The sequence below is a fragment of the Anser cygnoides genome, chromosome 21, assembly GCF_040182565.1.
Source record: "Anser cygnoides isolate HZ-2024a breed goose chromosome 21, Taihu_goose_T2T_genome, whole genome shotgun sequence".
Taxonomy (NCBI): Eukaryota; Metazoa; Chordata; class Aves; order Anseriformes; family Anatidae; genus Anser; species Anser cygnoides.
The window spans coordinates 3,769,161-3,795,639 of NC_089893.1; the positions used below are offsets into that span (position 1 = coordinate 3,769,161).

Genomic DNA, 26,479 nt, shown 5'->3' on the forward strand with positions numbered 1-26,479 from the left:
CACCAATCTGCTGTGTGTGCTTTCCAGCAGAGGTCCCTGATGCAAATTGCGAGAGCCTGAGCTCTTGCCTCTTCTGTGCCAGGGACAGCAATAGGGGAGGGGGGGAGACACTGCCTCCCGCACGCTGGGATGAGGCACTTGGAAGTCCTCATGTACGTGCCTGAAAGGCTGGAGCACTGTGTGACAAGGTAAAGTCTTCCCCGCTCCCTAAAATTCCCATTCACCCTGCCAAGCTGAACGTGCTGTCTGTATTCCAGTCCCTGCTTCGATGCTCCTGCTGCAGGGATGGAAGCTCTGCTGGCTGCTACACCAGGTGGCCCTGAGGACGTGACCAAGGCCGCTCTGCTGGTGCTGCAATGGGGCTGTGTTTTGCAGCTGACTTCTTATTTAATTTCTTCTCTTTTGGCTTGAGAGGAATTCTCTTTTCTTGGCTTTCATCTTTCTGCAAAGCAGCAGGTGTTTTCAGTGTCTCTAATTCTTGAGGATAAATATATTTGTTGCTTCACCTGTAGCTACTCCTTAATAGCACTCCTGTTTACATTATGGCTGGGATATGCTCATCTCTGTCTGTCTTTATTTCCAGGTTTCATTCCACTCCCATATGCAAAGCAGAGCCAGTAAATCTCATTTCATCAGGGTGTATTCATAATGAATTCATATCCAAGCCTCTTCACAGACTTTTGGCTTTAATTTATTGCATTTACACCTCCAAATAAGCAACATCTTTTCGTCTTGCACAAGAATAACGTTTTCAGAAGATGTTAGAGCTAGATAGGATAACTGTAGGAGTTCCTAGGAGAACTATTTGGCCAACCAAAGCTGGGCTGTGGATTCCCAGCTGTAACCTATTCTACACCTTGCACATGAAGCCATTCTGTTTCTTCTGTGCCTATATTTCTTTAGAGTCATGGCATTGTAACTGAAATATTGTTTCTTCCCATGCTCTAGTAAGCAAGTCCCTTTTTTGTGAAGCATTTCCCAGGTCACCGGTATTCAGCTCATGGGCTCCGGCTGGTCCTGACTTTTCATTTTTTTTCCCATTGATTTATTTGCAAACTTCAGTATCTCTTTAGCCCGTCTCTGAACAATGTAAGTGGGTCGAGGAGAACTAAACTCTCCAAACACCAGCGTCCTAATTAATGTTCAAAATTAAAGTGCTAATTGTGAAATGGCGTGTGATTCAGCTGCCTCCATTCAAAAGCCTTTTATCAGTGTGCTCGAGGCATGCTTTTCCTTTGTTTTGAGGCTGCAGAGGGGGATTGCAGGGACCTTATAAAAACCTGGTAACTGCTCAGTTCGCCTGGGATGCTTTGACGGAGCCACGCTGGGGGCAGCAGCACATGCTGTGATGCCGCCAACCTCACTGGGTCAAACCCTCCAAGGAGCGATGCTGCTTGGCTTTGAAACCCAAACACCAGGCAGGGAGCTGCTTGCTGCTCGACTGCAGGACTTGGGAACAGTGGGAGAAATGCAATCGCTTTCAAGTGTTAGAAACACAGAGACCGGGGAATTTATGAGTCTCACCTCTTTTGCTAAAGCAGGTCCATTAAGCGGACTGCCACTGGTCCTTTCTTCTTGCACCAGCTAGGCTTGAAGATTGTTTTTCCCAGTGACTCATCAACCGCTTTGTATCATTTAATGCTTTCAGAGATAAATAATCCATGACATCGTCTAACAAAGAAAGCAATTGTAAAAAAAAAAAAAAAATCAATTGTTCTTGGCACCTATTGTGAGCAGGAAACCTTTGGTGGTGGATATTGAGTTACATTCACTGTTTTAGACATTTTTTGGCTGATACTTGGTGCCAGAGGATTCGAGAGCATGAAATAATTTCTTGACGTGGTGTGTTAGTCAGGGATATCAGAGACTTCTGCATCAGCAGGACAATATACGGCACTTCGCTGTGAGTCATCAAGCCTGTTCCCAGCTTTGTGCTGTGACTTGTGTGACCTTGCGGAAATCACTCCTCCTTTCTCTGCCAGCCCAGCCCTCACGCAGCTATTTCACCCTTCTGGCTGTTTGTGGCAGGGCCTTCTCTTGCTCGCTGCCCATAAATCATCTAGCTCCGCAGGGCTAACCCTTGTTTGGCACTAGACCTCTTTTATGGGCTTCCAGGGAATACAAACAATAACATCAAGGTACTGAACATCAGCACAGACACAATAGCAACGAGATCTGCCTGAGAACAGAGATACCTCTTCAGCAAAGCCCTGGTTTGTGAGGTGTTAAATTAGATTAGGCTTTGGAGAATAATGAAGAAAATCCAAAGTATCAGGGGTCCTTTCCAGCACCTTACACTGCCCTCCCCCTGCACCGCTGTCTCTGCACAAAGGAGCTGGTCTTTGGATCATTCTGGTTCAAAATTCCCCCTCCTCTATAGCAAATTCCAGGAACTCAGAGAGACCTCAGTGTTCATAAATCAGAAATATCCCCAAAATACATCCTTAAAGAACAGCCTCTCCCCCCCCAGCCCGTCGCTTGCTCCCTTGGACAAAGCAGCAGCCGCTTCCTGGGAGTTTTGGCACAAGCTCGCCTTGCCCTGGCACTGCAGGACTTTGCTTACATTCATTAGTGCTCCATTGCATTTGCATAAGCAATGTCTCAACAAGCATGGCCCTTTATCACTGTGATTCATGGAAATGACACAGTGGATGGTTGTGCTAACTTCGCCTTGAAATTAGGATGATTTATTCATTAGGAGGGTTTGTTATGAAGTCATTGCCATTGCTGTTGTCTCTACACACAATTAGAAACAAGGGTGCTATGAGAGAGGTACAGGGTAGGATGAAAGTCTCCTGGGGGGCCTCCCTTGTCTGTGCTCTTCAAAGTGTGCAAGTAGAGGGCAGGAGAAGAGCAAAGCAGGGCTCGGATACACTGACAAAACTTCAGGGCACAGAGCAGATCATTATGAATTCTTGTGCTATCCGCTCTAATCGCATTAGTCGTGATGGATTCTGGTGGTGTCCGTGCTGTAATTTCCATTGCTGGTCGGCACTAGTCCACTTAACGTCCACTTTCTGTGGAGTGTTTCCAAGCAATTAGTATTCTCTTCTTTTATCCGAGGGGTCATGGGTTACAGTATGCTACTGAGGAGGACAGGCTGGAAGCAGAGGGAGGGGGGCCAGCACCTCCATCCACAGGGAAAGAGGATAAACCATGGCTCAGCTCACTATAGAGAGACCGGGTGCTGCCTTCCCACCTGCTGAGCCCTGCAGGGCGACCTGTAGGATCACACCTTACCTTTCTCAGATGAAATCCTAGCTCCATCTTCTAGTTTCTCTTCAGGATTGCTGTGGGAGAAAGATCTCTCAGCAACACGGTGCAAGGGGCTTATTCCCACATCTGTAGCCGAAATGCCCCATTGCTTCTCTGAATTCACATTGTGCCTTCAGTAACACACCTGTTATGGATGATGTTTGCAAGCTGATCACTTATCCACTCCTATGAACCATGGGGTGATACAAACACTTCTATTTATACCCCAAAGACACTAGAAAAACATGCCCTGATCTGCACCTCCAGCTCCCAGAGGGGTGATCAGGCACCCTCAGCAATGCCTGAAAACGCCGAGCTGTTATCCAAGTCTCAAAATAATTAGCCAGCCCACATGTTGCAGGTGTTTCCTTACTTTTGGAGCTTGACCATGTTGCCACGTCTGCTCCCCAGATGCTGCAGGGTGCTGAGGAGCGGACAGGCTCCCTGGAGACAGCCATGGAGTGTCACGGGGAGGTGAAGAGAAGGATATTTGGTGCTGCTTCTCAGCAGAAACTGCCCTGGGAAAAGGTCAGGAATGTCAATTAAACAGAAAAGGAAAAGAGAGCAGGAAAATTATGCACACTTTCTCTGATCACTGCCTTCGTGTATCTCTCCTTGAGGCCCACAATTGGTGTGCCACATGCACCCATCAGCATCCCAGAGCATGGTGCAAGCGCTCCCATGCTGAGCAGGGCTCCCACCCCCATCCACGTAAGGACACAAAGCTCTGCTTTCAGGGCTGGGGCTGGCAGAGGGAGGGATGGCAGGGGGCAGGCCAGCTTTCAGATCGCTCTTCTGCCCCCAGGAGCTTCCTATGAGCATCACCAAGTTGTCTGCGTGCTGCTGGCAGGGGTTCAAGCCAAGCCAGAAAGGAGGATGCTGCAGTTCTCCGTGTGGTCTCACGTAGCTGGGGCTGAAGAAGGACTGTCATATCATCATGTTTCAAGACACTTTATCTCAGACATCGGCTACTGCCTCCACAGGAGAGCCCCATCCTGGCCTCTTCTGGACCCCTGGAAGAACATTGTGCCACCAACTTCTGATAGCGCTTCCTGAACCGAAAGGAACAGCTTGCCCGCAATATTTTAAAACCTAGATGCCCATGGAGCATTTGAACCTAGATGTTCTTTGCATCCTCTTCTTCAGTAATAAATTGTGTTGCTCTTCCAAACGCTCAGTCTGTTCTGGGGACAAAGCGTGAGCGGGGCCATCTAAATGCAGCCTGACCTCCTCATGCATCGGAACACATTTATTTCTCTCCCGAGGTATGGGTACGAGAAAGTGACTTACGCAAGAGGAAATCAATAGAGCTCATCAAAACTGGAGCACTGGGTGGGGGAATTCCAAATATTTTGAACTTAATTGTTCGGTGCTTGTTTTTTAAAATTTATGTTCTAGATTAACACTTCAAAATTTCCTCTGAATTACTCTGATAAATTCCCACAAATTAGGAAGACTTGGGACCACTGAAAAGTTTTTGCTTGAAAGGTGTTTCAATAGCAGCATAACGTCAATATGAGATACGTGATGTCTGTATCATGCAGCACAGCTTCCACCCTTATGGAAATAGCAGCAGAACACTGACCTGCTCACCTTGACTTTTCCAGAGTGGAAGCTCCATTTCCATTTTTCCCATGAAATATTCTGGGTTTGATAATGAAGTGGCACTTTGTAACAGAAAACATCAAGCAGTTCTTGAGAACAAAGGCCCGTGTGACCCCCTCCTTCCTCAGCAGCATTCCCCGGGGGTACTTTTACACCCACGACCACCTCTGCAGCCCCCGGTGCCGCGCTGGCAGCCTGCAGCAGCCTCCAACACCGATCCCAGGCGGATCACCGGGCAGGGATCTCGGCAGTGCCACCGAGCAGATCCATAAAAAGCTCTCTGGCAATCCAACAGATGAGAGTAAAACATTTCTTTCAGAGCAGAGCTTTACAGGATGCTTAAAAATATTTTGTGCTCGACTCAGTGTGCTAATTGGCAGGGCTTCAGCTGCTGGCCCGGCTCTGGCAGCAGCTCCAGGGCAGAGCAGTGAGCGGCTCTCCCCGTGCTTGCAAAAACCCCGAGTGCAAACCATTTCCATGCTCTCTCCTCTCTCTTTGGCAGGACAGTTTGCTTCTTTTTCGCTCACGTGAATCCCTCTGGCGCTGCCGGGGGAGGCACACTGCCTCCTTGAGCCACGGAGCTTTCTCACAGACGGGGCCAGGGAGCTCAGCCTGCCCAAAAGCAGCTCCGGGAAGCTCAGCTCGGCTCCCGCTGGGCTGCGGCTGCTCCAGCAAGTGCTGGCCTCATGCTCCAGGTTTGCAGTGAAGACAGACTGCATGTACCAAGTACATCGCAGGAGATCCATCACGTGGCCACGTGGTGGAGTTTCCTTGGGAACCCATCTTCCACCTGTGGGGAAACCCTCACAGCTCTCCCTGTATTAATTATTATTTTTTCCCTGACCTCTCTGGCAAAGCGCAGTGTATTTCCTGAGAAGCTCACAGAGCCAGTGAACGGAGCTGATTCTCATACCCGTACTTTCAGCCTTGTCCATTTACAGCCCCCAGGACAGCTCATCCAGCCACATCTCCCTGCAAAGAGCCCCTCACCCACCAAACCATTCTGCAACTCCCTTTGCAAACTGCAGTGCAATTACATTTTCCCCCCCCGGTGAACTCTGCTCCTGTTTAATGCCACTACGTGTTGTAACAGAAATAAGCAATGTTTCTAGGCATCTGTCAGATGATGTTGCCAGCAGGTACCGCAAATATTTTAGACATAAAGCAGCAACACAAGGAACAAGGTTACCTAAAATTGCCATTAAACCATATGGAAGCAAACAGTCAAAATTGCCTTGCAATCCACAGAGCAAAATAATCAATGTCACTTGAATGCGACTGAAGTGTAGGAGGCCCTTTGTCGTATTTGGTTTGTGTACAGGATTATATCAGAAATTGATCCTGTTTCTTTAAGCAAATAGGCTTTGTTTGTTTAAATTACATGGATGATTTTTTTTTTTTGGTATATCCTTCCCCTAATTTGAGAGATGAAAGTACAGATATGAAAGACTGGCTTTTCTCAAAGGTACTACAAAATTCCTCCAGTAATCCCCATTAGCGGGGAAAAAACAGGACCAAGAGCTCAGGCATTCTGACCACAGAATTCAGGAGTTAGGGATGGTTATTTAAATATTTCCATACCTAGAAATGCAGAGAACCCATAGGTGTGTTTCTCACAGGCAACTCTAGGAGTTAAAGATCTAACTGTCCTTAGAAACATTTTATCACCAGGGCAATCAGGCACCACGCAACAAAATTTTTCTGGCAGAGGATGAGCCAGGCAGGCGGCTTGATGCTGAGACCTGAAGAAGAAGCCTACTATAGCCATGAGACTCCACTGTCCTCTGTGGTTCCCCTCCAAAACTCACTGATGGCCTGGAGAGAAATACCAGGCTCTGAGCCCAAAACTGAGTGAAGTTACCATGTGACTGGATTGGCTGGTTTGTGTGAAGCGATGCAGGCGTGGGAAATCGATTTTTTTTTTCCACCTCCTCTTCTCTATTCTTTCCCAAGAGAAAAAAAATTGAATTTGTGCCCCTCCAGGCACTTCGTAACATACATGTAAGCCACCAATGTGGTGATCTGAAGGTAGAGGAAGATGTGCTCCCTCTTCCATTTTTCTTGGGATATTGTGCCAAGGCATCCCATGAAGAACTGCACCTTGAGAAAATTTTATCCAGACAGGACTTCCCCTGATCTCGTTACTCTGCTCAAATGTAGGAGGCGGCTTAGGCTCAGAGCTGGGACAAGCAAAGCAGATCACACCCTAGGGGTGGAAAATCCCAGTGGGTTATTTTGCCACAGTGCCTCTGGAATAAGGTTTGTTCCCCCCTTTCCCTTCCCTTCTACACCCTACACAGACAGCACAGCAAGGTCGGTGCCTTGAGGCCACAAAGGGACACGGCCACCAGGGCTGTAGCCAGCAGCAGCTGCAGGACGCGCTCCTCTCATCACCGAGTCCTGGGGAGTTGAGAAAGCGACGCCGGGGGAAGCACCTTATTGTCTCTTCTTGGCAGCCCTCTAATCTATGGGTGCTGTCAGAAGAAATGAAATAAACCTGCTTACTACAGATTGGCCTGTCTCTCTTTACTGCGTCTCCGGGTGATGGATGAGTGCTACTCGTGATCTTTGAGAAGCAGCTGTAACTTTCAGAGGTCTAACTAAAGCCAGGAGCTGTAATTGCTGCGTTGCTTCATTGACAGGGCAACCAAGAAGCAATAATCATTACCCCCTGCAAAGGTTAACTCCTTTGTATCTCCGCAGAAGGATGAGAGAGAGTCAGGAACAGAGCCGTTCCTGGGTGTAATTTCAGCAGATAAGCCCTGCAGCAAGGCTGATGCCTTCAGGTTTCGGAAGAACAGACCGGTGCCCCCCTCCTGGGTGCCTCACCCCATGGGTGAGGCCTCTCCAAGGACACAGCCTGCTGCTGCCCCTCCGACTGGCTTCCTGGCGTCTCGCTGCCTCCTGCTGCTGGGCTGCTGAGGAGAGGGATGGAGTGGTTCTGGTCCTGCACATCAGAGCGGCTGCAAAGCGGGAAGAGATGGACCATGGAGGCGTGCCTGGAGGCCTGGCAGAAAGTTCCAAGAGGAGGAAAAAAGAGATGGAAGCTGGGGAAGAAAGCAAAGCAGGAAGCAGCAGATGGATCTTTGTCCTCCCCTTTGCCCATCCCTGCTAGGCACCACTGGTGAGTGCTGTACGTCAGAGCAAAGCAGAGATTAGGCATGGCTACACAGGCAGGATGCAGAGCAGAGCTATTTCAGGGGGCAGGAGTTGTTGCTGAACTTGCTCGGCCCTCACTTGCTGCCTGGAAAGATGCTGTTCTCCCCTGTACGTTGTTCTGTGCGAAATGCTGCTGATTCTGTAGCATGTCAGCATGACTCGGTGCTGGAAGAAACCCCAGTGCAAACACAGAGCCTTCTGCAAAGCCGGTTGTGTCTGACAGATGGGGGCTGTAAGGGGGTGTCTGCGTACGTGTGGGCTGTGTGTAGGGGAGAGGGAAACAGCTTTTGAAAAATGGTGACGTTAAGAGTAAAAACAGTTCAGCAGCAATTGATCCTGAGGAAAGCTTATTATGAAGAGCCACCAAACTGCAGGGATTCAAACTGCCCTGCACGCATGGAGCTGGAGGGTCAGGTCTGCGATTAGAGGCAGGCTGCATCACTCCTTTCTTACCAAGACGTGGGAGAGAAGTAGTAAGCTTGGTTAAAGGAACGAATTAGCAAAGTGGCACTGGGGATGAAGGAAGGTGGGTTATTCAGACCCTTGGGCAAGATGAGCTCTTATTTTTACTGCGCTCTGAGTTTGAAGGTTCTTAATGGGACTGTAACACAAAAGATTCAACTCTATGTGTATGCAGATAACATCTCCACACTGTCTTCCTGATGGAAAAATACCTTGTTTCAAAGGTAATAACCATAAAGCCAAAATCCTCATTGTTGTGTGACCAAGAATGACTTCTTCACAGGTTCCTCAACACTACTCTTCAGGAAATAATGTATTCGGATGCCCAAACTAGAACAGGCAGGGGCTGAGACCAGACAACTAATGAAGAAACTATTTATTTTGTTTCAAAAAATCATTTGGATCAGGTCTCTGAATGGATGTGTACTGTTTCCATAGCAACACATAGCAAAACAGAGAGAAAGCAAAGCAAAAGTAATTGAAATTCTGGCTTTGGCATCAAAGAAAACATCAAGACAAAAGCTATACCAAAAAAATGGGGACAAGACAGGGATAATGGGGCAGAAAAACTGGAAGAATAAGAAAACGCCGACCTCTCGTTTTCTTTCTCGAACTTGTAGCTTTTTGGTTGGGAGAAGCACCAGGACTAGGTGGGAATCAGACCTTAGACATTTTCCATATTTCCTACCACAACAAATAAATCAGGGCCTTTTGTTCTGCAGGCGTAAACCCTCCCTGGATGCCATCAAGAAGGATCTGAAGAGAGCAGGAATATTTCCTAGCTTTCAGCTCAGTCTTTCAGTGCCTCAACACCGCAGCTGCTGTTTCCAACTTGCCTGACATATCTCAGAGCACATCCTGAAGCCCAGGGACACACAAAATTTATGTTCCCACATGGGTGAACGCACAAGGTGCAGAAGCCAGCTAGCTCCAAATAACCCCTCTCACCTGCGCCCTGCATCTTGTGCCATCATTTACTGCAGTGCAAGGCACAGCTTGTGACACCTTTGGCATTTCTATTGTTATTTTTATTAATGACTTGCCCTACATCAATGTCTGTCAGTCCTGACTGACATAAAAGCAATAAAGTTCGCCTAAGCTCTAGACTGATCTCATAACTTGACAGCAACACAACCTCATGACTGATCTAGAATAAGTAATGTTCAGATGCCAGAGCTGTGACCCAAACGCCTTCATTAGGAGCACAGTTGCTTGAGTTTCCGTCTCTTGTCAATGGAGAGAAAGACAAAAAACACCTCCAGAGAAAGTCTCTCTGCATTGATTTGCAAGTCTAGAGCAAACTCAGCTCAACGCCTAAGTTAAGGAAAAAACCCTCTTTCACAGAAATCGAAGAACTGTAGCAGGCAGAGTCACTAGAACTTCTTTAAAAACACATCTCTTGGTTATGGTGCATGAAGTGAAGCTTTTTTTCCTTTCTGTTTAGGGCACATGTGTTCGATTGCCTCAATTTTCTTTTGAAAGGATTTAATTGCTTGTTTCTTTTCAAAATTCAACAAAGCATTTGGGGAAACAAAACTTCCAAACCTAATCTTCAGTTAAACAGACACCCTGCCTTGCTTCTACTGCATAGAAGAAATTATTCTATTCAAAGACATTTGTGCATTCAACTTGGCTAAAACCAAATCAAATTACCAGTACAAAATGTGCGATATTTAATTTGGTTGCACCATCTTGAAACTGCGCGATGAGTCATGGAGTGATCTTGAGTTCCTGTAATTACATCTTAACATTACTGAACCAAAAACCAGAGAACAGAAGCAAGACCTTGTTTACCTCTAAGACCACCTCCATTGAGGTACAGGGTCTGATATCAACATGAACAGTACCCTTGGTAATAATTTCTATGCCATCTTTCAGGGCTGCTTCTGGGGAACTTGGTTTCTTCTAGGCAATTCTGTGCAGCCACTGGCCAAGTTCAATCGCAGCAGGCTGAGGGTGTTTGTTTCTGAGCAGGGGCATGGCACAAGCCAGACAACTACTTCTCCACAGCTTCAAAACTCTTGAGAGAACGAGGCCAGGCCATCACTTGCAGAGAGAAGCTACATCACCAACCCCACCTAGGCTAGAAAGAAACACTGATCCCTGGTTTTGCCTTGGAAACTGAGAAAATCCAAAGTTCTCTCTCTCCAAGAAAATACAGGCCGATGGCAGGAGAGGTGACTGTAGTGCCAGAGCAATCGGTGATGTGATGGCTGCCCAGTGAGGCTGGAAGACGGAGTCCTGGGTAAGATGGGGTGCCTTATCCTTTTTGTGTGCAGCTGCAAGTGCCTCCCAGAGATTCTCAGCAAAAAAAATCCAATGCAAAGTTTTTCCTTGATCCTTTTGTGCATTAAAGGGGCAAGGAAAGATGCCTGCAATCCCTAGAGCATTTCTAGAGCAGAGAGCCTCAGAGTGTTTTATACAGCAAATGCAAAAGAAAAAGAAATCAATAAAGCAAAAACCCTTGTCCAGTGACACAGGACTATATATAAAGCATTCTGGCCTTGGACTTTCAGCTCCGGGAAACTGAAGACTTCTCAACTGCCCTGGACACCAGAGAACTGGTTCTGTTTCACCCATGTTAAAGGAGCATTAGGCTCTTTGGCCTCAAATTTCTGATCCAGACCCCCACTCACATAGATCAGGGTAGCTCCATTGGTTGTTGACTACACAGAGCTGATTTACACCCTTGAGCACGTGGTCCTTGTTTTGCTATGACCAGAAGCTGCTTTGCCTGCTGTTTTCCTGCTGACAGCCAGTGACACCCAAGCGATCCTGATGTAGCTGGCGAGGCGGCTGCCAGCTCCGCCAGCCCTTCCCGCAACACGTTCCCCTCCTGGTCAGACCCTCAAGGCTAACTTGCATCAGCAGGAGTACTACATGGGCTATAATTTAAAATCTATTAACTCCGAACATCAGTACACCACATAAACTTAACTGGCCCTTGCAAGGCTGCAGTTAGTTCCTGTCCCTAGTTATTCCTATAAATCACCCCAGATAGGCTAGGGCCCGATCAATGGGAAAAAATTATACCATAACATTAGATTTCATCATACACGACTTGAACTATTACTTTTCTGTCTTGTGGTATGAAGAATCATGAAAATTAATAGTCTCTCTGTGCCCAAACGAAGTGTTTATGGGGCAGAGCATTACCTATCCTGTATTTCTTGCTTAAAACCATCCATTAATTTCTTTGCACTTACACCCGGTCAATCGTTATTTTAAGAATTGCTATTGTACCAAAAACACTGAAACCTAATGGGATTTTTTTTTTGTTTTACAGTTTCCTGCTCCAGAAACCCTTCACATCAAAGCGTTATGCCACACAAAGCTTCTCAGGACTCAGCTCTGGCCATTGCTCAGAAAACAGGCTGCTCTCCTGGCAGCACAGACCGAGCACCTCCGGGCTGCTCTCAGGGGCACCCAGATCAAAGTCTCAACAGATTTCTCCGTAGAGACACAGGAAATCTGCCACCACCCGTTGTCTCCAAGGACAGCATCTTTCTGGGATGCTTGTTAATCCTGGCCTGGAGAAACCTTGCAAATTGAAAGACATAGCACCTCTAAGGCTATTGCACTTCAAAACACTAAAAAGCAAGGAAAATTAGTAATAGCCAGAAGATGACAGACTTCTCCCTTGTGCATGTGTGTCTTCAATTGCCATTCTTTTGGTCTGCAGCCTGCCCAAACTTTCCAAGGGCAATAAACCAGAAAGATCTAGCCAGATGATCTAGCTGCTCCATGCTGCAGAGCTGTCAGTTTAACGTGACAATGCGGGCCATCCAGAGAATATGGGGTCCTGGGCTCATAAATGTGACTGAGCTCAAGTGGATCTTACTAAACATCTAATTCCCTCAGCTGTGGTGATAAAACAAGTTAAGGACTCAAGCTGTGATTTTATATTGCAAATATTTGTGTGTCGTAAAATGCCTTTGACAAAGCGTGCCAAGTAACCGGGTATTGGAAGCCTTGTAAAAGCAGCCAGATGTCGTGTGTTTTGTTCTGGGGTCTCCCTGCTCTAGCACTGCTTGGCATACTTAAAGTTAACCAACCTGTGCAATTGCCTGGGTAAAGCATTTTATGCAGCTGCAACGAGCAGGCACTATTTCACCTCCGAGGATTTTTTTTTTTAATATGTTGTTTAAAAGCCAAATCCATTTGAGCGTGGCCAGGCTGTGGGGAGAGAAGAGGAGGAAGGGCTGTGGACAGAAGGCAGCAAGCTGCCTGCATGTGGACACAGCCCTGCCGTGCGCCCCAGGACCACCTCCCAGCAGGTGCTGAGCTCCCGAATGTCCCTGAGCACCAGCAAAGCCAAGGGGTGGATGCGGCCCCTTGATCCTCACTGCAGGCTTCACAGCTGCCCCTGCTAGGGATGAAAGGGACCTCTCCTACCACCTGCTGCTCCAGCAGTAATGAGCCAGGAGGCAGGGATGTCTGCGTGAGAGCACTGGGGCACTTCTGTGAGGCAGATTGCTCCCGGTAGGACAGGAGCTGGTGTGATTCCCTCGGTGTCTCATTAGATGCAAGTGTCATCTTCTGTATATCTGCAGCCTTGAAAGTTATTGATGCATGTGCATTAAGGAAGATGAATGCTCAGCTGGTTAAAACTACGCTCCTAGATCACAGTCCAGCCTTACTGTGGGCTTGGGTGCAAGTCAATCATCCCCGAAGAAGCAAACTCCTTGACCTTGGCATTCTTGTAAACAAGACCACGCACTTACCTGCTGTAGGTAGCAAAATCTCTGTCTTCATCTCCCTGGTTCCCAGCTGCCAAATGTTTCTTTGCAGCTTGGAAGTTCTGGAGATTAATTTGTTCACATAAATGGCATAGTCTGTGCTGGGAGATGGAGAGGAAAATGTCTTTATTAGTAGAGGGTAGACAGCAAGTTATGGGCAGAAAAAAATGTTCTAATGAAGTTACCTCCAGGCTGGGAGGTAGCAGGTAAGGCAGACTGATTTTTTTCCATTTCCTTAAAATGGCAGAAATCAGAAATTTCATATTTTAATGCATTCCATAAAAGGAATGAAAACTTTTTTTTTTAAATGCAGTGTGAAAGTCTAGACTCAATTTTTTCCAATGATTTTTGTATTGAAAAAGTCAATTTCATTTTTAAACACCCCCCCCAGCTGCTGTGAAAACATCACAACAGGATGTTTTGACATTAAGGCACTTTACTTCAATTATGTACATGTGAAATATAAACGTTGTCAGAATTGACACATTCCTAAAACACATCAATGTCACAGACAGAAGCTTTAGTTCCTGTACATAGTAAGAAAAAAAATACATATATATACACACACCCCAGCCCCTTCACTCAGCTCCTGTCTGAAAGATCATCCAAGGCCACAGCATCAGGTGCTGTGCCACCCAAACCGCTGCAGGAGGGAGCCCCCAGCCTGCTCGGCAGCATGAATGCACGCAGCAGCCCTGCCTGAAGCACCTCTACCAGCTGTCTTCAGCAACAGGCCTCCAACGCAGGCGTCTTTGCCAGGGAGGTTGCGACAACCAGTTCGAGAGAGGCCAGAGAAGGCAAATTCCTGAACATCTCCGAACAGCACGTGCGACTGCTGGTGAGCTGGAGCGGCCCCGCGCCATTAAGCAGCCCCCTGCTGCTGTTCAGACCCGATCAATCTGCTGCTAATGACAACCCCAAAGCACAACAGTGAAAAATCAATTGAGGGATACGTGACAAAATGGAAAATGCTGCAGTGCACTCAGCATATTGCCTCTGGGAGAGGACTGCCCCAGCTCTGGGATCCGGGTCCCGGGGAGCAGAGAGAAACGTGTCTCTGCTCCTGTTTCCATCCTGCAGGGTCTCACCTGGATGTCCGACTCCTAACCTAGCATGGGTGCACAGACACCGCCAGGACAAGGGGCACAGCTGGGACAGCACCATGCACCGTGCCCAGCCCAAGCCCTGCAGTGCTGCTACTCTGCATGAGCAGCTGCTCTGCCAGCGCCCTTCTCTCGCTGCACGCTTGCTCTGGCCAGTGGTGCTACTGGCAAGTTCCTCAGATAAGGAGCAATGCAGAGCCTGCCTTGCTAGAGCTAAATGCCTGATTTTTATTTCTCTTCTTTCAGATAGCTGCCCAGAACGGCTCGATGCCTTCACCCTACCTGTGTGGACAGTATATATGGGTGCACAAGGAGCATTACCTGTTTCGCATCATGCAAGATGATCCTTTCAGCTGTTCATAAAACATTCGATTTCCAAACAGAAGAAAATGGAAAAGGAATGATAACTCTATAAATATCAATGACAGCATTTCCTGAGATGGCTTGCAGAACAGGAATCGCATATGAGGAATATTAGTGTGAGCTCAGCACCTTTGAATGTAGCTGCTTAATTTGTGGATTGGGGCAGGCTCAATCTGGAACATGAGCAGCGTGAGCTCATGTCTGCTTGCTAAACAGCGTGTGAATGTCCTTGGTATATTTAGAAACTCAGCGTAGTTTGAGAACTTTGACCTGAAATAGCTCCTCATCCGATGCTGACTCCCAATACATTTTTATTGTGGCTTCTCATTATTACTGCAAAAATGCAACAGAGGAGCCAAGCGCACATTGGTGACCAAAGCTGGACCAAGGCATGGGCCATGCCCTGCAGCCCTCCTGCACAGAGCTCCCCACGTGTCTTCTGGGGAGCTCAGTGCTGTAAATCCTGCACTGCAAAGGGGCAGAGCTGACATTGGGACTTTGGGCTAAACCCTGATGAGACTTTCTACTTCATCTCCTTGCTTTCCCCCACCCACTCTTTCCTACTCCTTATGTCACATTTGTTTTACATTTACTTGTTACAGAAATTTCAGGTTTTGCAAATGTAATAACAATTTTCCCTCTAGAATACTGAGTTTCTCTTGGCAAACGTCTCTGATCCTAGATTCAAAAATGTATTTTCTTGACCTCCGAATGGGGAAAAGGGAGCAGCTGTAAAGCAGATGAAATGTGTCCTACATGATCCAGGCTTTTCTTCCAAATCCTGAAAGCTAGGAAAAAAAAGCTCTTCTCTTTAGCTTATCTTTTTTTTTTTTTTTTTAAATAGAAAGAGTTGAAATCTAGTATAATCAGGAGGGACTCCAGGAATCAGGACTCTCCCAGGCCTGTCATACTTAACACTTGATGTCACCTGTCACTGATCCCTTCAGACTTCCCAACGCTTGCTGTCACTCTAGCAGAGCAGAAACCTACAGCAGGGGTCTTTCAGCCACCTTCTTGCCGTGAGTTTTGGCCATACCCTGGCTGCCTTGGGGGCTGGCAAGGAGGATGCAAAACCCCCAATTATTTCAACAGGAGCTGAAAGCAACAGAGGTAGGGACTGTACCATACAGAAAGAAAAACAGGATTATTGCCACACAGGTAATTCATTCTCATTTGAACTGCAGCTCCAGCTGCAACTGAGAAATCCTGCTCAAACACCGCATGAGGACTGCACTGGACACCTCTCATTCAAGCAATGCTAACGCTCACATGCAGAGGCACAAGGGCCCTGCCCAAGTGGGAAACGCAGCAACCATGTACAACCAAGCAGGGCCACCATCCAAATGGTTATAACCTCGCCTAAAACACAAGGATAGAAGCCAGTGAACTGAAACACCTCCATAACTTATACAAGACCTGTTAGCCTAAACTGCCAGCTACTTTCTAAAATGATGGGCTAGTTTAAAGTTACTGCTTCTCAACCATGGCTTTCAAGCAGTATTAACTTGTTTTCCTTGTGCCCTTATAAATTAAAGCAACTGAAGAGAAACTCCTGAGAACGTTTTGTAATAGGCAATTGACTCCCAAGGACAGACAGGAGCTCTCAGGTTAGAGCAGGAGCATTACCTCCTCCTTGAGTGTAAATCCCCGAGAAACCGTGGGCCCAACAGCCTGAAAGATGAGGGCAAGGTGGGATTCAAGCATCAGGATGAACAAAGGGAGTAACTTGCTGCATCCTGGACTGGATTCACTAGGAAGCTTCTTTGTGGCTGATAAAACTCAGCCCTCGAGCAGAATTACAGTGACAGGAGGCTGATGAGTCACTCTTTAAAATACTAAGCTGTGTAAATTCACTAAACATCCTGGGGTTTCATGACCCATAATAGTACTGTCATTCTTTGACAGCCTAACATACAGCAAGGATATTATATCCTAAGTTTGCTTCATTATACTGTATAATATAAAGAAGAACAAAAGACTTCAGTAGGCAATATAAATATTTGGGAATGCTTTAGAGTGCTGCACATATTTTTAGTGTCTCGCTCATTTTTTTTTCCTGCAACTGAATAGACTCGGATTCCTACCCCTGCAGTCCTGCTCAGGTTGCCAGCTAGAGAGAAGCACCATTGCTGCACGGGTCAGAGACGGTGCCTGGTGAACGCTCACCCTCTGCCTCTGCTCCACCTGGTACAAGTGGCTCGCGTGGGCACCGAATCACAGGAGGGGCCTCTGGGGATCATCTGGTCCAAGCCCTGCTCAGGCAAAGGCAGCTAGAGCAGGTTGGCCAGAACCCTGCCCAGGCAGTTTCCGATTAACTCCAAGGATGGGTAATGCACAATTTATTTATTTTACTGTTCAGTCAGAATTCCCTGCATTTCTGTTCATACCAATTGCCTCTCATCCTGAAACCAAGAAGAACCTGAGCCCATCTTTGCACCCTGCATGAGATTTCCTCTCTGCCCTCCCTCAGACTCCTTGAAAATGCACCCACTGTGCCCTGATGCTGGGGCATCCCGTGCTGGCCAGTCCTGGCACTGGTCTGTGCACACAATAGGAATCACAACAATAATTACCCACCAGTCCACTGCTGTGGACTTTTGTGGGGCTACATGGCAGCTGAAAGCCTGAACATGCTGCACTTTGCTTAATGCCTGTACTTGTTCACCTCACAGCAAAGCTAAATACACGCAAGTGCACGCTACCTTTGTGGTATTAACCCAGCCCAAGTGTTGAGTGCTGTATTTACTGTGACACTGGTATTCAACAGGAGGATAAAAAAAATGCAACCATGATTTACACTCTCATTACCCCTTTGATGCACAGCCATGAAGTTGTTGAGACATATGAGCACATGCATACGGATACAGGTGGATGGAAGCCAGAGTTCCCCATTCCAAGGCAATTCTGAAATGTTAAAATACTCGTTCCATCTGGAAATGAAAACTTGCTATTTGAGGAATTTCCTGTTGAACTTCAGCTTTTCACTCACAGAAATCAATGTGACATCTTGGCTTTGCTTTATTCTTTTGTTTTTACTTTTTAAAAAATAATAATACATTGCACTGATGAGGCACAGGTTTGGTTTCAGAGCTACTAAAAAACCTTCTTGGACACTGAGAAACTCAGAGCACTGGCATTACTTGGGGCTTGAATTCCTGGAGTTTCCAGGCTCCTATCCCTGCCTAAACTGTGGATTACTCACAGGAAACAAGATTATCTTTCTTTCCAGCCCTGCTTCATTTTTATCACTTAATCAAAGTGAAACAATCCCTAAAAATAGTTAAACAGGGGAAGTTCTGATGGAACAAGCCTTGGTAAGAAGTGTCCTGATGGGCTGAATGCACCTCCTAGCAAAGCTGCTCAGAAGGGCAATGAGCCATAGCTTCAAGGAGGGGACCCTTGGTCAGAGTCAGCTGAATTCCCCAAGGACAGCCCAGACAAGGAGTTAGCAGCCAAGGTGAGATGAGAGCCCCAAAATCCCTGCTCATTTCACTAATGGACTTGCTCTATCTCCGTTTTGTACAGAGAAAACAAGCGGCCACGCTGCTTTCTGTCAGGCACACAGCATTTGCCATGGAGACAGTAGGAAATTTAAACTATTCTGAGAAATGTCTAACAAGCTTTCAAGTAATCATTCATTTACATATGGCTCTAAATGTTAATAGAAGTTGGACTTCTTGGGGTGTTTTTCCTTTCTTGTTGTTCCCTGCCCATCACCACTCCTTCATGGCTGCCTCTAACTGTACATCTCCCATCGCTCAAAGCTGTTTTAAAAGTGTCTTTTCTAAAGTTCAGCATAAATGGTTTAAAAATAAAACCCTGCTGTATGTGCATCTAAATCATAACCCCACTCCTTCAGATGCCTGAAGGATGCCTTTCCCTCCACATGGATACTGTTGCTGAAAGGTCTGGAAAGCTGTGATTTCTGCTCCAGCAGTCGCTGTACTTGCCATGGAGATCAGAAAAACATCCATGTAAAGGGCTAATTATCTTGCCACTGTTTGAGGAAACCTGCGCCTCCTCAGATGGAAACACATCTGCCTCAAAATAAAAGACAGTTTTGTGGGAAAGTCACTGGGAGGGGACTCAGGGACCTAGGTTCAGTTGCTGGCCACAAGATTTCTGCACCATTTGGGAGCAGTCACTTCATTTCTCCCTTGCTCTTTTTAATTAGTAAAGTTAGGCTCTGAATCCCACTCCTCTCAGCCCTTTCTTTGTCCCCCGTCTTTGAGAAATGGCCATTTCAAAGGACAGAGATTTTAAGTTGGCTAATTTTAGAAAACGGATGGGCACCATGTCCAGAGGGCAAGGAAGGAAACCCAGGGAAAATTGCCTGCTGAGATCAAGGGTGGGGTAGGGCCTTGGGAGTGGAAAATTAAGAATTAAAACAAGAGGGAAACTTGAGCAAAGAGACAAGCAGGAGCCCAGAGCAGTGCAGAGGGAGCAGCACCAAGGTCTCAGTGCAGCTCCATCAGATCTCGGTGCGATCACCGCTCTGTCCCAGCCGCCTCCCAACAGCCCTGCATTCAGCACTTACTTTCCCATGGGTGTTTGCTGACTCTCCTTCAACTCCTGGGAACAATTAACCTTTATGCAAATATAATTAGCTACAATTAGAAACAAGAAGTAGTATAACAAAGGTGAGGCAGGGGCAGCCAAGGCAGAAGGCCATTCTCCCCTGGGGATTTGCTCCCTGTCGGGGGAAGGATTGTTTATCATGGTAGGGAACAGCAAAGAAACCCTCAGAGCAAAGCAAAAAAAGAGACTTTTTAAAGCTTTTGCTTGGCATCTTTGTGTCTTACTGTGTGCCTGTGTAACAGCCAGGCTAGTCCTTAAGCTTTCAAAGGCAGGAGTGTGTTTGCTCATTTGCTCGCTGCACTGCTCATTAATGACTTACGGTGGCAGAGGGAAGGAGCAAGCAGGTTGCCTGCAGCCGACCCGTTAACCTTGATTTTAATTAGCTTTGGCAAGATAACAAACAGAGCTGTGGAGTGTTGAGCAATCCGCAGCAGTGGTGCTGGAGAGCACAGCTCCTTGGGATCAGGGGAACAAGCAGGACTCAGCTGATGAGCCTTCAAGCACATCTTTCACAGGAGACTCCTTTCTTCCAACGGGTAACACTGGGAATAGACTGTTCAATAGCCTTCTGTGTCATTTGGGGAAGAACAATATTGTACACCGCATCTCAGCATCTCTGGCTGAGCACTCCTCTCCTTATCTCTTCTGCCATGGCCTTAATCAAGTATTTCCAGCACTTGCTGTTAGCATTTACATCACAGAGTGTTACACAAATCATACTGCCTGCTCTCACTTATAAATGCTCAATAAGGAATACGGATGCTATAGACATGGCTTTACCATCCCCTTGTCTCTGTAGGTGCATGACTAGGAGTTTTTCCATACAGGTAGCAGGAGCCCTCTTACCCAGGAGGGACAGACAAGGATACATTGAGTACAACTGTGACATTCCAGACTGACATTTTGTTCTGATTTGCACTGAGAAGAAAACATCTCTAAATGCTTTGTTCTCTCATCTGTAGAGCACCCATCTACCAGGCTCTTAGACTGCTAAGGGATGTGGCAGGTGAAACAGCCTGACAATGCCAAGCCATCCTCCCCAGATGCCATGATTTCCTCTGATTACATTTCACCTATAAGAGGAGTCCTCCAGAGCATTTCCATTCCATGCTTCTAATGCTAGAAGATTTAAAAAAAAATCTTAAAGTATCTTCAAACCACCTTTTTACATTCCTTTACAAATGATATTTTAATACAAACTTGATTTCAGGATATTTAGCCCAGATTTTCAAAGGAGCTGCAGAGAAGCAAACACAGAATATTAATGAAATCTGAGTCTCTCAAACACCAAGGTGCCTTTAGAAACCAATCCTGAGCTAGTAAAATCCTCTAAAGTTTCTTGTTTTGATGCAACATAATGAAAGCAGGACTTGCTTTTCTGATTCATGTGCAGTGGAGCTGTATCCTGTAGTTTCATCAGAAGAGAGTAAGCAAACACTGAGCCTAAGTAGGACCACTTGAGTCTGATCTAAAGTTAGTAAGAAGTGAATTGTTTTGGTGTTAGCATGAAGTGATTCAGAATAAACTTGCATGGAGGTTTGCAACAAAACTTGTTTTTTGTGCCTTGCCGTTCTGAGATGGGAAATAAAATTTAGAATACAGGCAGACCTTGGAAAAATAAAGGACTTTGGCATAAAGGCTCATCTAATGTGATCTAAGCCTCAAGAACCCCAAAGGAACGGAGAAGTATTACCCCTCACAAATCATCTGATACATGGTGCTTAACCCATGCCCTCCTGCCTCCCCTGGGAGAGCTCCTCAGAGCCAAGCTGGAGCTGTGTAATTCGAGGATTTGTGGACTGGGATGGGCTTTATCCAGAGAATATGTCCAGCTGTAGGAGCTACAGCAGCTTTTGGAAGTTTTCTGATACCTAACCGGAGAGCTCGAGATAAATACAGCGAAGCATCCCCATTGTTCCAGATGTAAAGGCAGGCAGAGATTGATTCTGAGCTGTTTCTATAGATGGTGCCATCAGCAGCCTGACATTCCCCTGGCAAGAGGGAAAGAGAGCACAACAGCTTGGCTACTTCTACTCCCAGCTGCAACCAGAGACATGTGCCGTCACAAACCTGCTCAGGCTCCGCAGGAAGGACCGAGCCCCTGGCAATCCCTAGGGGAACAGGGCTGCTCTGATGTCCAGGGAGGGTTTGCCTTCCCTCAAAAGGGCAACCATGAGCAGTGCAGTGATTCCACAAGGCTTTCAGGAGATCAGACACACAATTACTCTCTTCCAGAGGGAAAAACAAAAAAAAACCAAAAAACTGCATAAACCCTCTTGGATCAACATCCTAATTTTCACAAATTATAGTCAGCTGGTTTCCAGTGCCTTCATCAAATGGGAGAAGGCTTGGCAGCCTACAGACCTGCTGCTGGGGTTTGTCTGGCAAAATGCTTTTGAGCTTCATAACGAAATTGGTTCTTTTCTGCTTCCCCTGCCCTCCTGTCGATCGCTAGCTGCAGCAGCGCTCCCTCAGCCCCCAGCTGGAAGCAGCATTTGCACACGTGCGGGCAAGCTCTGCTCTAGGAGCTGTGGCTTGGTCAAAGGAGCTCGTTTTCTGTGTGCTCTCATGCCCTCACTCATGCCTCTGAAAGACTAGTAATCCTCTCGGGCTCAAACACATCATCGATCCCTTTTCCGTTCTTTGCTGAAAACTTTAATCCTTGAAGATAAGAGCCTTGCAGATTCATCTACAGAATTTTTCTTTATTTTATCTTTGGCTTTGCTGCATGAAAATTTAAGAGCAAAACTCTCTGAAGTGAGATGGTGCAAGCACCTATTGCACTGCTGGCAGCTGCAAAATTACAAATATAGCTGCTCCAAAATGCTTGCAGAATAAGCTTCTTTCCATTTTGGCATAAAGTTTTCTTTGCTTTTTAAAAAAATAAAAGATACATTTTCCTTTTTTTTTTTTTTGGTGAATATAAGTTCCAGGTTTTCATCAGCTCTAGACAACAGGAGATGCATGGCCCTGCTAATGTTCTTAGATGTCTTTGGCTGGTTGATAACAGAATTGCCCTCTGTTTATTACCTCCTCATTATGTGTGTTTGTACAGCACCTTGCACAATGAAGCCTTAATCCCCAGCTCATGCCCCCAGGTTCCGGTGCAATAATAAAAACAACAGGAAATGAATTTGCTGAGCTTATTTCAGAAAATAAGTGTTACTCAGTAAATACAAAGCTATAGACTCCAATCTGTTCTGAGATGATTTTCCTTGAAATTACACTTAATGTTCTCTACAGCTGTTTTTTATTAAACACGGGAAGGTAAACCAAACCCCATTTATGTATGCAAATGCCAAAAAACAGTTTTTAAACAAATTACTAGAGAAGCCTTTTTGGCAGTGTACAAAGTAACCAGTGGGCTATGCATCTGGTGCGTAGATTATTGGTTTGGTTAGAACAGAGCATGAGTAATGTTTTAATTTCCATATCATCATCCAGAGAAAAAAATATATTTAAAGTTGTGTTTGACAATGCAGGTCCACTCATGGAACTGGCTTTCTGAATTTTAACCCTCTCTGGAGAATTCATTCTTTTATTGCTTTGAACTGCTAAGTAACAAGATACTGCAAAGTAAATACATCCAATTATGCTCCTCAATAAAATAAAATTAGCTTGTACCTCTGATAAGTTTTTTCACACATCTAGTGCTTCTTAAATCAGATCTCAAAGCCCCTTAGAAATCAAAAACAAGATCTGGATTACACGCACTAATGGGGCTCTGTTATCCGAATATCTCTGCCGTTTAGTCAGGTGGAAACAACTCTGTGCCTATGAAAATTCTGCAGAGACTTAAACCCATTTGATATCATCTCAGCTTATTCAAACAAACTCAAGGTAAATTAGCATCAAATGCAATTTCAAACAACATCAAATGCTGCCAGACAGATACTCTACAAACCTTGTTGCCCCTTAGAAAATTTCCTTGCTCCACACTTCACCAGCAGCACCCTGCTAAAGGCAACAGCCTGGTGGCTGCAGCGGGGCGGTTTATGTAGCCTTGCCTGTGCTGCTACAGGTAACTTCAGCTGGTGTGGCTTCATCTGATTAAACTGAGGTCACCTGAGCTCAGCTGCTGATTTCTTCTGAATTGGGTTGGGGGGCTGGCAAATACCGCTTTGCCTGCAAATATGAGGTGCTTAACCTCTGACATAGCCGGTGCTGGGCACGTGCGGAGGGAACGTGCTTGCAGGGTCTCTCTGAAGGGGTCTGACTGTTGTCTTGCTTTGCAAAACAACATAAGCCAAGTTTAAGCCAACGCCAGTGCTGTCCACAAGTTGAGCTCACTTAATATTTTCTGTTTAATTAAAACAGCGTGGCTGCCACACGATGGCAAATTCCCGCATCTCACAGCATCCTGGGAAGCGGATTCAGGGGATGAAACTCTCTTTGGGACAGGGAGACAGTACATGAATGTATGGGAGAGCTTAAACGGGTGCCCAGGTTTGTGGGAGCTCCTTGCCAGAAGTGAGCTGCACCCAGAATTGTGACCCTTTCTTAGCAGATGTGAACAGGGAGAGGGTGCCTTGTCTGGGACACCTCCAGCAGTCAGGGGCAAAAGCAAAGCCAGGACCCCCTCAGCCTCCCTCATCCCACCCCACATTCCTCCTGGCCATGTTTCTGCTGACTTAGCTGAAACAATCATTGCTGACCAATGCATCACCTTTGACTCTGTGGCAATTTTATCCAAAAGAAACAAAAAAATACATATTGATCCCAAAAGTGGCAAAATACTGCAGGCCTTAACAGCAAGCATGGGATAATAAGAAAGATTATGGCAAAGTCCTTAAGGGATCGTGTTGAAGATTATTTCTCTGAACCAATTAGGCACATGAATTAATTTCCTGAGTGGATAATGTTTTATTAGAAAACAGCTTTTGTAGAGACTCTGGAGTTTGCATTCCTTGTGATTTTTTGGTCAAATTTGTTGTGGATGCTGCCCTCACACCAGGGAGAAGATTTGCTTAGTCAGGCTCTTTTTCTGGAGTAGCTCTTCAGTGATTTTGCTAGAAATAGACAAAATCTAGGTTATACAAAAAGGAGGATTCACTGCTAAAATTTAACACCTGACTCCTAACACAGGAACGATCTGGTAGTTGTATTTCAGTTCTTAGGTGCTCTGCGAAGATACTGCAAAGATACGCAGAGCACTAGGAGCAATGCTAATGCCCCTGCTTCTTGCATCCTCTCTGATGCTCACCCAAGGTTTGGGGAGCACGTTCACACTGGACACTACCTTCAGCTCCCTGTCCTCAAGAAAACCTGGCCACAGGAACCGTAAGCTGATGGTGAACTCACCCTGGAGGATGAAGGTGAAGGTATTTAAAGGTATTTGTGCGCTTGACAGAAATACTGTGTGGACTTGCACTTAGAGCAATAAAATCAGGAGAATCCTGCCCCAGACTCAGCCTCTGTTGTTTGTCTCTGCTTGTCTTAACACACCTTTCAATAGCAGTGGAGAAAAAAAGGTGAAAACATGCTACATGTAGGTAACGCAGGGATCAATGACAAGTGCACCCAGAATTTATAGGGCTGCCCTCCCTACAGATTTCTGTGATGCTGGCTCCTCTCTGGAAATACGCAGCTGAACAGCCCACGGCTGAACTCAGCACGCCCTTCCTCCCTCAGAGGAATCAATACAGTCAGGAGAATAAAAAGGACAAAAGAAAAAATGTGACGTGAGCGTGTATTATGATCCGGAGGAACTGGAGTCCCTGTTAGCCTGTCTGTCAGCACCTTCATCCAGAAGCCATCCAGAAAGAAAGAAATGCCTTATCTGGGGAATCTAGGCCAATCCTTCTGGCTCCTCGTCAAGACTCTCTTTCAAGTGCGCTCCTTGGCTCCCTGTGCTGCTGGCTGCAAGCCAGAGATTTCTAGACCTAATCCACAGCTCGAAGCCTCATTTCCTCTGCTGCTAAACATAGAAACTGTCCACGGTTCTTCAAGGGACGGTAACGGGAGCTTCAAGTGCTCTGTCTCTGTCTTTTCATAAGAGTAAACTTCCCTGTGTCCTTCAGATCCATGGGATCCTATGTTCCAAGCCCATTTTTGATCCTAGCCTTGGGAGAAATTCGCTTTTTAAAGGCCTGAGCTTTCACCTAGGTCAAATCAGCAGGACGAGCAATCTGCAGACAGCGGGAGGTATATGAAGACAAGCGGAGGTTCCTGTGAGCCACGTAAGAAGTATCGGGAGCCAGCGGCAGCAGCATACTAAAGAGCTGCCATGCCTTATTCCTTAGACTATAAACGTTTGTCTAAGCAGGCTGTACACTATCTCCTGTAAACGCTGGGTGAACTGAGACTGTTAATCAGCCTAATTTGTTTGTTTGAGTTTCTTCTTTTCCTCTACCTTACACCTCAAGGATACAATTAACCTTTGCTTATAGTCACAGGTAGGCCCTTTCCAAGAGGATCTGAACTATTACACGATTCCCCGAAAAGCTATTAGCTACTAAACTCTGTATTAAGAGCCTCGGGCAGAGCTCATGAAAGAATAGGAAAGATACCTCCTTGTTTAGAGGAGGCTGGGTCCCTAAGACCATATATAGGAGTAGTGGGGGACAATTACAATTTAGTTTATGGGATGGTATTTAGCCAAAATGACCTTTTAGAGTCATTTCTATGAATGACTCGTCTCCTGCAGTGCCTTTCTGGGAAGCTCTGTCCCCAGTGGGGATGCGCTCCTCACCAGGCTGATCTGTTACAGATGAACAAGCACTCCGTCAAACAGCTTGAGCTGAACTGTGAACTCCGATTGGAAAGCGACCAATAAAAAGAACAGAGAAAAATGTTCTTCTGAGTTTAGCGTAACCGCTGTTTTTCTGTAAATTGCACTAAATGAGGAACTGATAATAAGACTTTGCAGCCTTAATGAAATTACAAGTGATCTATACATGCGTCTCCAAGCATAACAGCCGAGGTCTTCTCCAAAGCAGGGTGAGAAGGTGACTTTGCATATTTGCAGCCCACAAGTTTATTTTTATGAGATGGTTAGTAGGGGTCAGCAGCGCACATGCAGACTATAATAACAACAGGAGTGATAGGAAGAGTTACTTTTGTTTTGGAGGAGAATGTCTGGATGAACGTGCCCATATATCCACTGTTGTTTCCTGCATGCTAATCTCTGTATGCAAGCAGGGACAGATGTATGTTGCTCATCAGCTCAATAAAACTTTTCCATTCTGCTAACTTTCCATAAGCCCATTACATAGG

General features: G+C 46.1%; 1 long non-coding RNA gene across 1 annotated transcript; it reads right to left on the minus strand.

The window, feature by feature from the left end:
* Positions 1-1,679: 1,679 nt before the first annotated feature.
* LOC136786723 (uncharacterized) lies at positions 1,680-23,244 on the minus strand. Its single transcript, XR_010826178.1, has 3 exons — positions 23,169-23,244; positions 13,206-13,321; positions 1,680-3,773 (listed from the first exon to the last, which is right to left on the minus strand). It is a non-coding gene; the product is annotated as an uncharacterized lncRNA (long non-coding RNA).
* Between the last annotated feature and the right edge of the window lie 3,235 nt (positions 23,245-26,479).